This window comes from Chiloscyllium punctatum, unplaced genomic scaffold (assembly GCF_047496795.1).
Source record: "Chiloscyllium punctatum isolate Juve2018m unplaced genomic scaffold, sChiPun1.3 scaffold_491, whole genome shotgun sequence".
NCBI classification, from domain to species: domain Eukaryota; kingdom Metazoa; phylum Chordata; class Chondrichthyes; order Orectolobiformes; family Hemiscylliidae; genus Chiloscyllium; species Chiloscyllium punctatum.
Genome location: NW_027310225.1, coordinates 90,001 through 105,000, shown reverse-complemented (window position 1 = coordinate 105,000; position 15,000 = coordinate 90,001).

Below are 15,000 nucleotides of genomic sequence, written 5' to 3'. Positions count from 1 at the left end.
ACAGATAGCGGCCCAACGACTCCCAGAGCCGGTCGTGCGGCGCGCGAGGTCTGCTCTCTTCACAAGAGGCTTTATTAGGGAGTGCTAAGGCAAGGTTCTGTGCCCTCCACCCTCATCGCAACACCCATGGGAGCCTCCGGTCGTCAATAGACCGCCGCACCGGCCTCTGACTGACTCTCAGAATGGACGGAAAGAGCCGGGTAAGCCTTTCAAAAGATTCGACCACGTGCCGAAAACTTTAGACTTCCGTGAGCTCTCCGGCTTGCACCGAGACCCGAAGTCGACGTGCGAAGCACCACGGGACCCCTTTCGCCTGCAGGTCCCGAGCCGCCTTTATTTGCTGTTACGAGCATCGTGTGCCCCATACCTGCGTGACGAGCACCGCAGGGCGGCAGAGCCATCGCACTTGGCCGGGTGGCAGAGGAGGACCCGACTATTCACAGATAGCGGCCCAACGACTCCCAGAGCCGGTCGTGCGGCGCGCGAGGTCTGCTCTCTTCACAAGAGGCTTTATTAGGGAGTGCTAAGGCAAGGTTCTGTGCCCTCCACCCTCATCGCAACACCCATGGGAGCCTCCGGTCGTCAATAGACCGCCGCACCGGCCTCTGACTGACTCTCAGAATGGACGGAAAGAGCCGGGTAAGCCTTTCAAAAGATTCGACCACGTGCCGAAAACTTTAGACTTCCGTGAGCTCTCCGGCTTGCACCGAGACCCGAAGTCGACGTGCGAAGCACCACGGGACCCCTTTCGCCTGCAGGTCCCGAGCCGCCTTTATTTGCTGTTACGAGCATCGTGTGCCCCATACCTGCGTGACGAGCACCGCAGGGCGGCAGAGCCATCGCACTTGGCCGGGTGGCAGAGGAGGACCCGACTATTCACAGATAGCGGCCCAACGACTCCCAGAGCCGGTCGTGCGGCGCGCGAGGTCTGCTCTCTTCACAAGAGGCTTTATTAGGGAGTGCTAAGGCAAGGTTCTGTGCCCTCCACCCTCATCGCAACACCCATGGGAGCCTCCGGTCGTCAATAGACCGCCGCACCGGCCTCTGACTGACTCTCAGAATGGACGGAAAGAGCCGGGTAAGCCTTTCAAAAGATTCGACCACGTGCCGAAAACTTTAGACTTCCGTGAGCTCTCCGGCTTGCACCGAGACCCGAAGTCGACGTGCGAAGCACCACGGGACCCCTTTCGCCTGCAGGTCCCGAGCCGCCTTTATTTGCTGTTACGAGCATCGTGTGCCCCATACCTGCGTGACGAGCACCGCAGGGCGGCAGAGCCATCGCACTTGGCCGGGTGGCAGAGGAGGACCCGACTATTCACAGATAGCGGCCCAACGACTCCCAGAGCCGGTCGTGCGGCGCGCGAGGTCTGCTCTCTTCACAAGAGGCTTTATTAGGGAGTGCTAAGGCAAGGTTCTGTGCCCTCCACCCTCATCGCAACACCCATGGGAGCCTCCGGTCGTCAATAGACCGCCGCACCGGCCTCTGACTGACTCTCAGAATGGACGGAAAGAGCCGGGTAAGCCTTTCAAAAGATTCGACCACGTGCCGAAAACTTTAGACTTCCGTGAGCTCTCCGGCTTGCACCGAGACCCGAAGTCGACGTGCGAAGCACCACGGGACCCCTTTCGCCTGCAGGTCCCGAGCCGCCTTTATTTGCTGTTACGAGCATCGTGTGCCCCATACCTGCGTGACGAGCACCGCAGGGCGGCAGAGCCATCGCACTTGGCCGGGTGGCAGAGGAGGACCCGACTATTCACAGATAGCGGCCCAACGACTCCCAGAGCCGGTCGTGCGGCGCGCGAGGTCTGCTCTCTTCACAAGAGGCTTTATTAGGGAGTGCTAAGGCAAGGTTCTGTGCCCTCCACCCTCATCGCAACACCCATGGGAGCCTCCGGTCGTCAATAGACCGCCGCACCGGCCTCTGACTGACTCTCAGAATGGACGGAAAGAGCCGGGTAAGCCTTTCAAAAGATTCGACCACGTGCCGAAAACTTTAGACTTCCGTGAGCTCTCCGGCTTGCACCGAGACCCGAAGTCGACGTGCTAAGCACCACGGGACCCCTTTCGCCTGCAGGTCCCGAGCCGCCTTTATTTGCTGTTACGAGCATCGTGTGCCCCATACCTGCGTGACGAGCACCGCAGGGCGGCAGAGCCATCGCACTTGGCCGGGTGGCAGAGGAGGACCAGACTATTCACAGATAGCGGCCCAACGACTCCCAGAGCCGGTCGTGCGGCGCGCGAGGTCTGCTCTCATCACAAGAGGCTTTAGGGAGTGCTCAGGCAAGGGTCAGCCCGCAGCCTTCCTGGCAACACCCAGGGGAACCAGGCCACTCGCGTCTCTCGCCTTCATTTTCGACACGAGCGCCTGCGGAGGGCCACCACCCCCTCCGATTGTCAAGAGACCTCCGCACCGGCCTCTGACTTACTCTCAGAATGGACGGAAAGAGCCGGGTAAGCCTTTGAAAAGATTCGACCACGTGCCGAAAACTTTAGACTTCCGTGAGCTCTCCGGCTTGCACCGAGACCCGAAGTCGACGTGCTTAGCACCACGGGACCCCTTTCGCCTGCAGGTCCCGAGCCGCCTTTTATTTTTGTTACGAGTATCGTGTTCCCCAAACCTGGGTGACGAGCACCGCAGGGCGGCAGAGCCATCGCGCTTGTCCGGGTGGCAGAGGAGGACCAGACTATTCACAAATAGCGGCCCAACGACTCCCAGAGCCGGTCGTGCGGCAGGCGAGGTCTGCTCTCATCACAAGAGGCTTTAGGGAGTGCTCAGGCAACGGTCAGCCCGCAGCCTTCTTGGCAACACCCAAGGGAACCAGGCCACTCGCGTCTCTCGCCTTCATTTTGGACACGAGCGCCTGTGGAGGGACGGCCGGAGTCAACGTGGGGTTTGCCCGCCCTCCAATAGTGTCAAAAGACCGCCGCACAAGTCTCTGACTGACTCTTAGAACAGACAGAAAGAGTTTGTCAAATCTGTCAAAAAATTGACAAAGTGTCAAAAATTCGACTTCCAAGAGCTCTCCGGCATGCACTCATACCTGTCATTAAAGTGCTATGCCCGTGGAACCGTTTTTCGGATGCCTTTCAGAACGGTCCCGCGCCGCCATTTTGTTCTAAAAATCGTGTTCCCATATATCTCCGGGTACCCCGCCAACCTCACTGCGGAAAAACTACAAGTGGCACTGAATGGGTCTGAATTCCAAATTTGACTGCATCGGTCTGGAACTCGGTCCGGTCAAAACCGTTTGGATTTTTCTCGGTCCGGACTTCCGCGACAGACAAAGTTAAAGTTTTCGGGCTGCAGGCACAAAACGACAGCTGGCCATTTGCCGGGCTCAATTCACCCAATTCCTCCGGCACTTCGGAGCACATGTTCGGTGTAAGTTTGCGAATCTTTCCCGATGCTGCAGCATTTTCCTCCGCTGACACTTAGAATATTTTTCACACTTTGCTGAAAATTTTTCTAAGTGTTTTTTTCCAAGTTTTCCTGGTTACTGATTTCTTCTTTTTAAACATTTTTCTAAGTTTTTCTGGTTACTGATTTCTTCTTTTTAAACATTTTTCGCAGTTTGTCTGGTTACTGATTTCTTCTTTTTAAACATTTTTCGCCGTTTTTCTGGTTACTGATTTCTTCTTTTTAAACATTTTTCGCCGTTTTTCTGGTTACTGATTTCTTCTTTTTAAACATTTTTCTAAGTTTTTCTGGTTACTCATTTCTTCTTTTTAAACATTTTTCTAAGTTTTTCTGGTTACTGATTTCTTCTTTTTAAACATTTTTCTAAGTTTTTCTGGTTACTCATTTCTTCTTTTTAAACATTTTTCTAAGTTTTTCTGGTTACTCACTTCTTCTTTTTAAACATTTTTCGCCGTTTTTCTGGTTACTGATTTCTTCTTTTTAAACATTTTTCTAAGTTTTTCTGGTTACTCATTTCTTCTTTTTAAACATTTTTCTAAGTTTTTCTGGTTACTCATTTCTTCTTTTTAAACATTTTTCTAAGTTTTTCTGGTTACTGATTTCTTCTTTTTAAACATTTTTCTAAGTTTTTCTGGTTACTGATTTCTTCTTTTTAAACATTTTTCTAAGTTTTCCTGGTTACTCATTTCTTCTTTTTAAACATTTTTCTAAGTTTTCCTGGTTACTCATTTCTTCTTTTTAAACATTTTTCTAAGTTTTCCTGGTTACTGATTTCTTCTTTTTAAACATTTTTCGCAGTTTTTCTGGTTACTGATTTCTTCTTTTTAAACATTTTTTCGCAGTTTGTCTGGTTACTGATTTCTTCTTTTTAAACATTTTTCGCCGTTTTTCTGGTTACTGATTTCTTCTTTTTAAACATTTTTCGCCGTTTTTCTGGTTACTGATTTCTTCTTTTTAAGCATTTTTCTAAGTTTTTCTGGTTACTCATTTCTTCTTTTTAAACATTTTTCTAAGTTTTTCTGGTTACTGATTTCTTCTTTTTAAACATTTTTCTAAGTTTTTCTGGTTACTCATTTCTTCTTTTTAAACATTTTTCTAAGTTTTTCTGGTTACTCACTTCTTCTTTTTAAACATTTTTCTAAGTTTTTCTGGTTACTGATTTCTTCTTTTTAAACATTTTTCGCCGTTTTTCTGGTTACTGATTTCTTCTTTTTAAACATTTTTCTAAGTTTTTCTGGTTACTCATTTCTTCTTTTTAAACATTTTTCTAAGTTTTTCTGGTTACTGATTTCTTCTTTTTAAACATTTTTCTAAGTTTTCCTGGTTACTGATTTCTTCTTTTTAAACATTTTTCGCAGTTTTTCTGGTTACTGATTTCTTCTTTTTAAACATTTTTCTAAGTTTTCCTGGTTACTGATTTCTTCTTTTTAAACATTTTTCGCAGTTTTTCTGGTTACTGATTTCTTCTTTTTAAACATTTTTCTAAGTTTTTCTGGTTACTGATTTCTTCTTTTTAAACATTTTTCTAAGTTTTTCTGGTTACTCACTTCTTCTTTTTAAACATTTTTCTAAGTTTTCCTGGTTACTGATTTCTTCTTTTTAAACATTTTTCGCAGTTTGTCTGGTTACTGATTTCTTCTTTTTAAACATTTTTCGCAGTTTTTCTGGTTACTGATTTCTTCTTTTTAAACATTTTTCTAAGTTTTTCTGGTTACTCACTTCTTCTTTTATAACATTTTTCTAAGTTTTCCTGGTTACTGATTTCTTCTTTTTAAACATTTTTCTAAGTTTTCCTGGTTACTGATTTCTTCTTTTTAAACATTTTTCTAAGTTTTCCTGGTTACTGATTTCTTCTTTTTAAACATTTTTCTAAGTTTTTCTGGTTACTCATTTCTTCTTTTTAAACATTTTTCGCAGTTTTTCTGGTTACTGATTTCTTCTTTTTAAACATTTTCCTAAGTTTTCCTGGTTACTGATTTCTTCTTTTTAAACATTTTTCTAAGTTTTCCTGGTTACTCATTTCTTCTTTTTGATCATTTTTCTAAGTTTTCCTGGTTACTGATTTCTTCGTTTTGAACATTTTTCTAAGTTTTCCTGGTTACTCACTTCTTCTTTTCAAACATTTTTCTTCGTTTTTCTGTTTACTCATTTAGCACTTTCAGGCACTTTCCCATCATTTCCTCGTTCCCGATTTCACCCTTTAAAACGCTTTCGGGCATTTCCCTAAGTTTTGCGGTTCACTCGTTTGGGACTCACTGACACCTTCTCTAGCTTCCCTGCTCACTTTTTTCGTACTGTTGAGAAAATTCGAACCCTTTCCTTAACTATGCCGGTTACTGACTTCACCGCTTCAGACCCTTGTCCCCGTAATGAAAGATACCATTTCCCACCGTGGGAAATGCACGAAAATCGGACTGAACACGGGGGAGGCTCCCCCCTCGAAGGCGAGACCGTCGGCAGAACCGCCGGGTCAAACCCGGCCGAGCTACCCGGCTTACAAGTCTCAAAGTCGGTATGAGCAGTCACGTCCACCCCCATTCCCTTTTGGACCACTTCCCACGGTTCCAAATGCATGAAAATCGGCCTGTACACGGGGGAGGCACCCGCCTCGAAGACGAGACCGTCGGCAGAACCGCCGGGTCAAACCCGGCTGAGCTACCCGGCTCGGAAGCGCCAAAGTCGGGTTGAGCAGTCACATTCACTCCCATCGACGTTTGGACCACTTCCCACGGTTCGAAATGCACGGAAATCGGCCTGTACACGGGGGAGGCACCCGCCTCGAAGAGGAGACTGTCGGCAGAACCGCCGGGTCAAACCCGGCTGTGCTAACCGGCTCGGAAGCGCCAAAGTCGGGTTGAGCAGTCACATTCACTCCCATCCCCTTTTGGGCAACTTCCCACGGTTGGAAATGCATGGAAATCGGACTGAACACGGGGGAGGCTCCCCCCTCGAAGGCGAGACCGTCGGCAGAACCGCAGGATCAAACCCGGCTGAGCTACCCGGCTTACAAGTCTCAAAGTCGGTATGAGCAGACACGTCCACCCCCATTCCCTTTTGGACCACTTCCCACGGTTCGAAATGCATGAAAATCGGCCTGTATACGGGGGAGGCACCCGCCTCGAAGACGAGACCGTCGGCAGACCCGCCGGGTCAAACCCGGCTGAGCTACCCGGCTCGGAAGCGCCAAAGTCGGGTTGAGCAGTCACATTCACTCCCATCCCCTTTTGGACCACTTCCCACGGTTCGAAATGCACGAAAATCGGCCTGTACACGGGGGAGGCACCCGCCTCGAAGACGAGACCGTCGGCAGAACCGCCGGAACAAACCCGGCTGAGCTACCCGGCTTACAAGTCTCAAAGTCGGTATGAGCAGACACGTCCACCCCCATTCCCTTTTGGACCACTTCCCACGGTTCGAAATGCATGAAAATCGGCCTGTATACGGGGGAGGCACCCGCCTCGAAGACGAGACCGTCGGCAGACCCGCCGGGTCAAACCCGGCTGAGCTACCCGGCTCGGAAGCGCCAAAGTCGGGTTGAGCAGTCACATTCACTCCCATCCCCTTTTGAACCTCTTCCCACCGTTGGAAATGCACGAAAATCGGCCTGTACACGGGGGAGGCTCCCCCCTCGAAGGCGAGACCGTCGGCAGAACCGCCGGGTCAAACCCGGCTGAGCTACCCGGCTTACAAGTCTCGAAGTCGGGTTGAGCAGTCACATTCACTCCCATCGACTTTTGGGCAACTTCCCACCGTTGCAAATGCATGAAAATCGGCCTGTACACGGGGGAGGCACCCGCCTCGAAGTCGAGACCGTCGGCAGAACCGCCGGGTCCAACCCGGCTGAGCTACCCGGCTTACAAGTCTCAAAGCCGGGTTGGGCAGTCACGTTCACCCCCATTCCCTTTTGGATCACTTCCCACGGTTCGAAATGCACGAAAACCGGCCTGTACACGGGGGAGGGTCCGCCCTCGAAGGCGAGACCGTCGGCAGAACCGCCGGGTCAAACCTGGCTGAGCTACCCGGCTTACAAGTCTCAAAGTCGGGTTGAGCAGTCACGTTCACTCCCATCGACTTTTAGACCACTTCCCACGGTTCGAAATGCACGAAAATCGGCCTGTACACGGGGGAGGCACCCGCCTCGAAGACGAGACCGTCGGCAGAACCGCCGGGTCAAACCCGGCCGAGCTACCCGGGTTAGAAGCCTCAGAGTCGGGTTGAGCAGTCACGTTCACTCCCATCGACTTTTAGACCACTTCCCACGGTTGGAAATGCACGAAAATCGGCCTGTACACGGGGGTGGCATCCGCCTCGAAGACGAGACCGTCGGCAGAACCGCCGGGTCAAACCCGGCTGAGCTACCCGGCTTACAAGTCTCAAAGTCGGGTTGAGCAGTCACATTCACTCCCATCGACTTTTGGGCAACTTCCCACGGTTCGAAATGCACAAGATTCGGCCTGAACACGGGGGACGCTCCCCCCTCGAAGGCGAGACCGTCGGCAGAACCGCCGGGTCAAACCCGGCTGAGCTACCCGGCTCGGAAGCGCCAAAGTCGGTATGAGCAGTCACGTTCACTCCCATCCCCTTTTGGACCGCTTCCCACGGTACGAAATGCATGAAAATCGGCCTGTACACGGGGGAGGCACCCGCCTCGAAGACGAGACCGTCGGCAGAACCGCCGGGTCAAACCCGGCTGAGCTACCCGGCTTACAAGTCTCAAAGTCGGGTTGAGCAGTCACATTCACTCCCATCGACTTTTGGGCAACTTCCCACGGTTCGAAATGCACAAAATTCGGCCTGAACACGGGGGACGCTCCCCCCTCGAAGGCGAGACCGTCGGCAGAACCGCCGGGTCAAACCCGGCTGAGCTACCCGGCTTAAAAGTCTCAAAGTCGGTATGAGCAGTCACATTCACCCCCATTCCCTTTTGGACCACTTCCCACGGTTGGAAATGCATGAAAATCGGCCTGGACACGGGGGAGGCTCCCCCCTCGATGACGAGACCGTCGGCAGAACCGCCGGAACAAACCCGGCTGAGCTACCCGGCTTACAAGTCTCAAAGTCGGTATGAGCAGACACGTCCACCCCCATTCCCTTTTGGACCACTTCCCACCGTTGGAAATGCACGAAAATCGGCCTGTACACGGGGGAGGCACCGGCCTCGAAGACGAGACCGTCGGCAGAACCGCCGGATCAAACCCGGCCGAGCTACCCGGGTTAGAAGCCTCAGAGTCGGGTTGAGCAGTCACATTCACTCCCATCCCCTTTTGAACCTCTTCCCACCGTTGGAAATGCACGAAAATCGGCCTGTACACGGGGGAGGCTCCCCCCTCGAAGGCGAGACCGTCGGCAGAACCGCCGGGTCAAACCCGGCTGAGCTACCCGGCTTAAAAGTCTCAAAGTCGGGTTGAGCAGTCACATTCACTCCCATCGACTTTTGGGCAACTTCCCACCGTTGCAAATGCATGAAAATCGGCCTGTACACGGGGGAGGCTCCGCCCTCGAAGGCGAGACCGACGGCAGAACCGCCGGGTCAAACCCGGCCGGGCTACCCGGGTTAGAAGCCTCAGAGTCGGGTTGAGCAGTCGCATTCACCCCCATCCCCTTTTGAACCTCTTCCCACCGTTGGAAATGCACGAAAATCGGCCTGTACACGGGGGAGGCACCGGCCTCGAAGACGAGACCGTCGGCAGAACCGCCGGATCAAACCCGGCCGAGCTACCCGGGTTAGAAGCCTCAGAGTCGGGTTGAGCAGTCACATTCACTCCCATCCCCTTTTGAACCTCTTCCCACCGTTGGAAATGCACGGAAATCGGCCTGTACACGGGGGAGGCTCCCCCCTCGAAGGCGAGACCGTCGGCAGAACCGCCGGGTCAAACCCGGCTGAGCTACCCGGCTTACAAGTCTCAAAGTCGGTATGAGCAGACACGTCCACCCCCATTCCCTTTTGGACCACTTCCCACCGTTGGAAATGCACGAAAATCGGCCTGTACACGGGGGAGGCACCGGCCTCGAAGACGAGACCGTCGGCAGACCCGCCGGATCAAACCCGGCCGAGCTACCCGGGTTAGAAGCCTCAGAGTCGGGTTGAGCAGTCACATTCACTCCCATCCCCTTTTGAACCTCTTCCCACCGTTGGAAATGCACGAAAATCGGCCTGTACACGGGGGAGGCTCCCCCCTCGAAGGCGAGACCGTCGGCAGAACCGCCGGGTCAAACCCGGCTGAGCTACCCGGCTTAAAAGTCTCAAAGTCGGGTTGAGCAGTCACATTCACTCCCATCGACTTTTGGGCAACTTCCCACCGTTGCAAATGCATGAAAATCGGCCTGTACACGGGGGAGGCTCCGCCCTCGAAGGCGAGACCGACGGCAGAACCGCCGGGTCAAACCCGGCCGGGCTACCCGGCTCGGAAGCGCCAAAGTCGGGTTGAGCAGTCACATTCACCCCCATCCCCTTTTGGGCCACTTCCCACGGTTCGAAATGCATGAAAATCGGCCTGTACACGGGGGACGCTCCCCCCTCGAAGGCGAGGCAGTCGGCAGAACCGCCGGGTCAAACCCGGCTGAGCTACCCGGGTTAGATGCCTCAAAGTCGGGTTGAGCAGTCACATTCACCCCCATCCCCTTCATTCACCCCCATCCCCTTTCGGCCCCCTTCCCACGGTTGGAAATGCATGAAAATCGGCCTGTACACGGTGGGCGCTCCCCCCTCGAAGGTGAGACCTTCGGCAGAACCGCCGGGTCAAATCCTGCCGAGCTACCCGCGTTAGAGGTCTCAATGTCGGCTTCAGCAGTCACATTCAATCCCATTCCCGTTTGGACCTCTTCCCGCCGATGGAAATGCACAAAATTCGGCCTGAACACGCGGGGCGCTCCCCCCTCGAAGGCGAGACCGTCGCCAGAACCGCCGGGTCAAATCCGGCTGAGCTACCCGCGTTACAGGTCTCAAAGTCGGGTTGAGCAGTCACGTTCACCCCCATCCCCTTTCGGACCCCTTCCCACGGTTGGAAATGCATGAAAATCGGCCTGTACACGGTGGGCGCTCCCCCCTCGAAGGTGAGACCTTCGGCAGAACCGCCGGGTCAAATCCGGCCGAGCTACCCGCGTTAGAGGTCTCAATGTCGGCTTCAGCAGTCACATTCAATCCCATTCCCGTTTGGACCTCTTCCCGCCGATGGAAATGCACAAAATTCGGCCTGAACACGCGGGACGCTCCCCCCTCGAAGGTGAGACCTTCGGCAGAACCGCCGGGTCAAATCCGGCCGAGCTACCCGCGTTAGAGGTCTCAATGTCGGCTTCAGCAGTCACATTCAATCCCATTCCCGTTTGGACCTCTTCCCGCCGATGGAAATGCACAAAATTCGGCCTGAACACGCGGGACGCTCCCCCCTCGAAGGCGAGACCGTCGCCAGAACCGCCGGGTCAAATCCGGCTGAGCTACCCGCGTTACAGGTCTCAAAGTCGGGTTGAGCAGTCACGTTCACCCCCATCCCCTTTCGGACCCCTTCCCACGGTTGGAAATGCATGAAAATCGGCCTGTACACGGTGGGCGCTCCCCCCTCGAAGGTGAGACCTTCGGCAGAACCGCCGGGTCAAATCCGGCCGAGCTACCCGCGTTAGAGGTCTCAATGTCGGCTTCAGCAGTCACATTCAATCCCATTCCCGTTTGGACCTCTTCCCGCCGATGGAAATGCACAAAATTCGGCCTGAACACGCGGGACGCTCCCCCCTCGAAGGTGAGACCTTCGGCAGAACCGCCGGGTCAAATCCGGCCGAGCTACCCGCGTTAGAGGTCTCAATGTCGGCTTCAGCAGTCACATTCAATCCCATTCCCGTTTGGACCTCTTCCCGCCGATGGAAATGCACAAAATTCGGCCTGAACACGCGGGACGCTCCCCCCTCGAAGGCGAGACCGTCGCCAGAACCGCCGGGTCAAATCCGGCTGAGCTACCCGCGTTACAGGTCTCAAAGTCGGGTTGAGCAGTCACGTTCACCCCCATCCCCTTTCGGACCCCTTCCCACGGTTGGAAATGCATGAAAATCGGCCTGTACACGGTGGGCGCTCCCCCCTCGAAGGTGAGACCTTCGGCAGAACCGCCGGGTCAAATCCGGCCGAGCTACCCGCGTTAGAGGTCTCAATGTCGGCTTCAGCAGTCACATTCAATCCCATTCCCGTTTGGACCTCTTCCCGCCGATGGAAATGCACAAAATTCGGCCTGAACACGCGGGACGCTCCCCCCTCGAAGGTGAGACCTTCGGCAGAACCGCCGGGTCAAATCCGGCCGAGCTACCCGCGTTAGAGGTCTCAATGTCGGCTTCAGCAGTCACATTCAATCCCATTCCCGTTTGGACCTCTTCCCGCCGATGGAAATGCACAAAATTCGGCCTGAACACGCGGGACGCTCCCCCCTCGAAGGCGAGACCGTCGCCAGAACCGCCGGGTCAAATCCGGCTGAGCTACCCGCGTTAGAGGTCTCAAAGTCGGGTTGAGCAGTCACGTTCACCCCCATCCCCTTTCGGACCCCTTCCCACGGTTGGAAATGCATGAAAATCGGCCTGTACACGGTGGGCGCTCCCCCCTCGAAGCTGAGACCTTCGGCAGAACCGCCGGGTCAAATCCGGCCGAGCTACCCGCGTTAGAGGTCTCAATGTCGGCTTCAGCAGTCACATTCAATCCCATTCCCGTTTGGACCTCTTCCCGCCGATGGAAATGCACAAAACTCGGCCTGAACACGCGGGACGCTCCCCCCTCGAAGGTGAGACCTTCGGCAGAACCGCCGGGTCAAATCCGGCCGAGCTACCCGCGTTAGAGGTCTCAATGTCGGCTTCAGCAGTCACATTCAATCCCATTCCCGTTTGGACCTCTTCCCGCCGATGGAAATGCACAAAATTCGGCCTGAACACGCGGGACGCTCCCCCCTCGAAGGCGAGACCGTCGCCAGAACCGCCGGGTCAAATCCGGCCGAGCTACCCGCGTTAGAGGTCTCAATGTCGGCTTCAGCAGTCACATTCAATCCCATTCCCTTTTGGAACACTTCCCGCCGTTAACAATGCACGATATTCGGCCTGAACACGCGGGACGCTCCCCCCTCGAAGGTGAGACCTTCGGCAGAACCGCCGGGTCAAATCCTGCCGAGCTACCCGCGTTAGAGGTCTCAATGTCGGCTTCAGCAGTCACATTCAATCCCATTCCCGTTTGGACCTCTTCCCGCCGATGGAAATGCACAAAATTCGGCCTGAACACGCGGGACGCTCCCCCCTCGAAGGCGAGACCGTCGCCAGAACCGCCGGGTCAAATCCGGCCGAGCTACCCGCGTTAGAGGTCTCAATGTCGGCTTCAGCAGTCACATTCAATCCCATTCACGTTTGGAACACTTCCCGCCGTTAACAATGCACGATATTCGGCCTGAACACGCGGGACGCTCCCCCCTCGAAGGTGAGACCTTCGGCAGAACCGCCGGGTCAAATCCTGCCGAGCTACCCGCGTTAGAGGTCTCAATGTCGGCTTCAGCAGTCACATTCAATCCCATTCCCGTTTGGACCTCTTCCCGCCGATGGAAATGCACAAAATTCGGCCTGAACACGCGGGGCGCTCCCCCCTCGAAGGCGAGACCGTCGCCAGAACCGCCGGGTCAAATCCGGCTGAGCTACCCGCGTTACAGGTCTCAAAGTCGGCTTCAGCAGTCACATTCAATCCCATTCCCTTTTGGAACACTTCCCGCCGTTAACAATGCACGATATTCGGACTGAACACGGGGGCCGGTCCGCCCTCGAAGTCAACACCGTCCGCAGAACCGCCGGGGCAAATCCGGCTGAGCTACCCCGCCCCCGAACACTCAAAGTCCCTCTGAAGCCTTGCATTCGCCTCCTTGGAAAATTGACGTCAAACATTACCAAAATCGGGGGCACGAGCACTAAAGCTAAGTCTCACCCTTTCCCTATCCCTAACCAGGAACCGAACGCCCACCCTCAGCCTCACACCAACGCCGGTGCCACTCCAGACAGACACACCCTTCAAAACCACACCCATCCGGCCATGCAACTCAAAAAGGGTCCAAATTCAGAAACACCCCCTTCAAAAGGCACTCCATCCTCGGCCACACCACCGGGACATGCTCCCCTCGGCGATAATTAAGCCCCCACCACTATTTGAAGCCAACCGCAGCCGCAACTCGAACGGAGAAATCAGTAACCAATTCAAAAATGCGCTTGGTTACTGATTTCTACTGAGCCGAAAAAATTCTAAGTGTCGGTGGTTACTGATTTATACCAACCCGAAAAAATTCTAAGTGTCAGTGGTTACTGATTTATACCAACCCGAAAATATTCTAAGTGTCAGTGGTTACTGATTTATACCAACCCGAAAAAATTCTAAGTGTCAGTGGTTACTGATTTATACCAAGTCGAAAAAATTCTAAGTGTCAGTGGTTACTGATTTATACCAACCCGAAAATATTCTAAGTGTCAGTGGTTACTGATTTATACCAACTCGAAAAAATTCTAAGTGTCAGTGGTTACTGATTTATACCGACCCGAAAAAATTCTAAGTGTCAGTGGTTACTGATTTATACCAACTCGAAAATATTCTAAGTGTCGGTGGTTACTGATTTATACCAACCCGAAAAAATTCTAAGTGTCAGTGGTTACTGATTTATACCAACTCGAAAAAATTCTAAGTGTCGGTGGTTACTGATTTATACCAACTCGAAAATATTCTAAGTGTCGGTGGTTACTGATTTATACCTACCCGAAAATATTCTAAGTGTCAGTGGTTACTGATTTATACCAAGTCGAAAATATTCTAAGTGTCAGTGGTTACTGATTTATACCAACTCGAAAAAATTCTAAGTGTCAGTGGTTACTGATTTATACCAACTCGAAAATATTCTAAGTGTCGGTGGTTACTGATTTATACCAACCCGAAAATATTCTAAGTGTCAGTGGTTACTGATTTATACCAACTCGAAAAAATTCTAAGTGTCGGTGGTTACTGATTTATACCAACTCGAAAATATTCTAAGTGTCGGTGGTTACTGATTTATACCAACCCGAAAATATTCTAAGTGTCAGTGGTTACTGATTTATACCAAGTCGAAAATATTCTAAGTGTCAGTGGTTACTGATTTATACCAACTCGAAAATATTCTAAGTGTCGGTGGTTACTGATTTATACCAACCCGAAAATATTCTAAGTGTCAGTGGTTACTGATTTATACCAACTCGAAAAAATTCTAAGTGTCAGTGGTTACTGATTTATACCAACTCGAAAATATTCTAAGTGTCGGTGGTTACTGATTTATACCAACCCGAAAATATTCTAAGTGTCAGTGGTTACTGATTTGTACCGACCCGAAAAAATTCTAAGTGTCAGTGGTTACTGATTTATACCAACCCGAAAATATTCTAAGTGTCGGTGGTTACTGATTTATACCAACCCGAAAATATTCTAAGTGTCAGTGGTTACTGATTTATACCAACTCGAAAAAATTCTAAGTGTCAGTGGTTACTGATTTATACCAACTCGAAAATATTCTAAGTGTCGGTGGTTACTGATTTATACCAACCCGAAAATATTCTAAGTGTC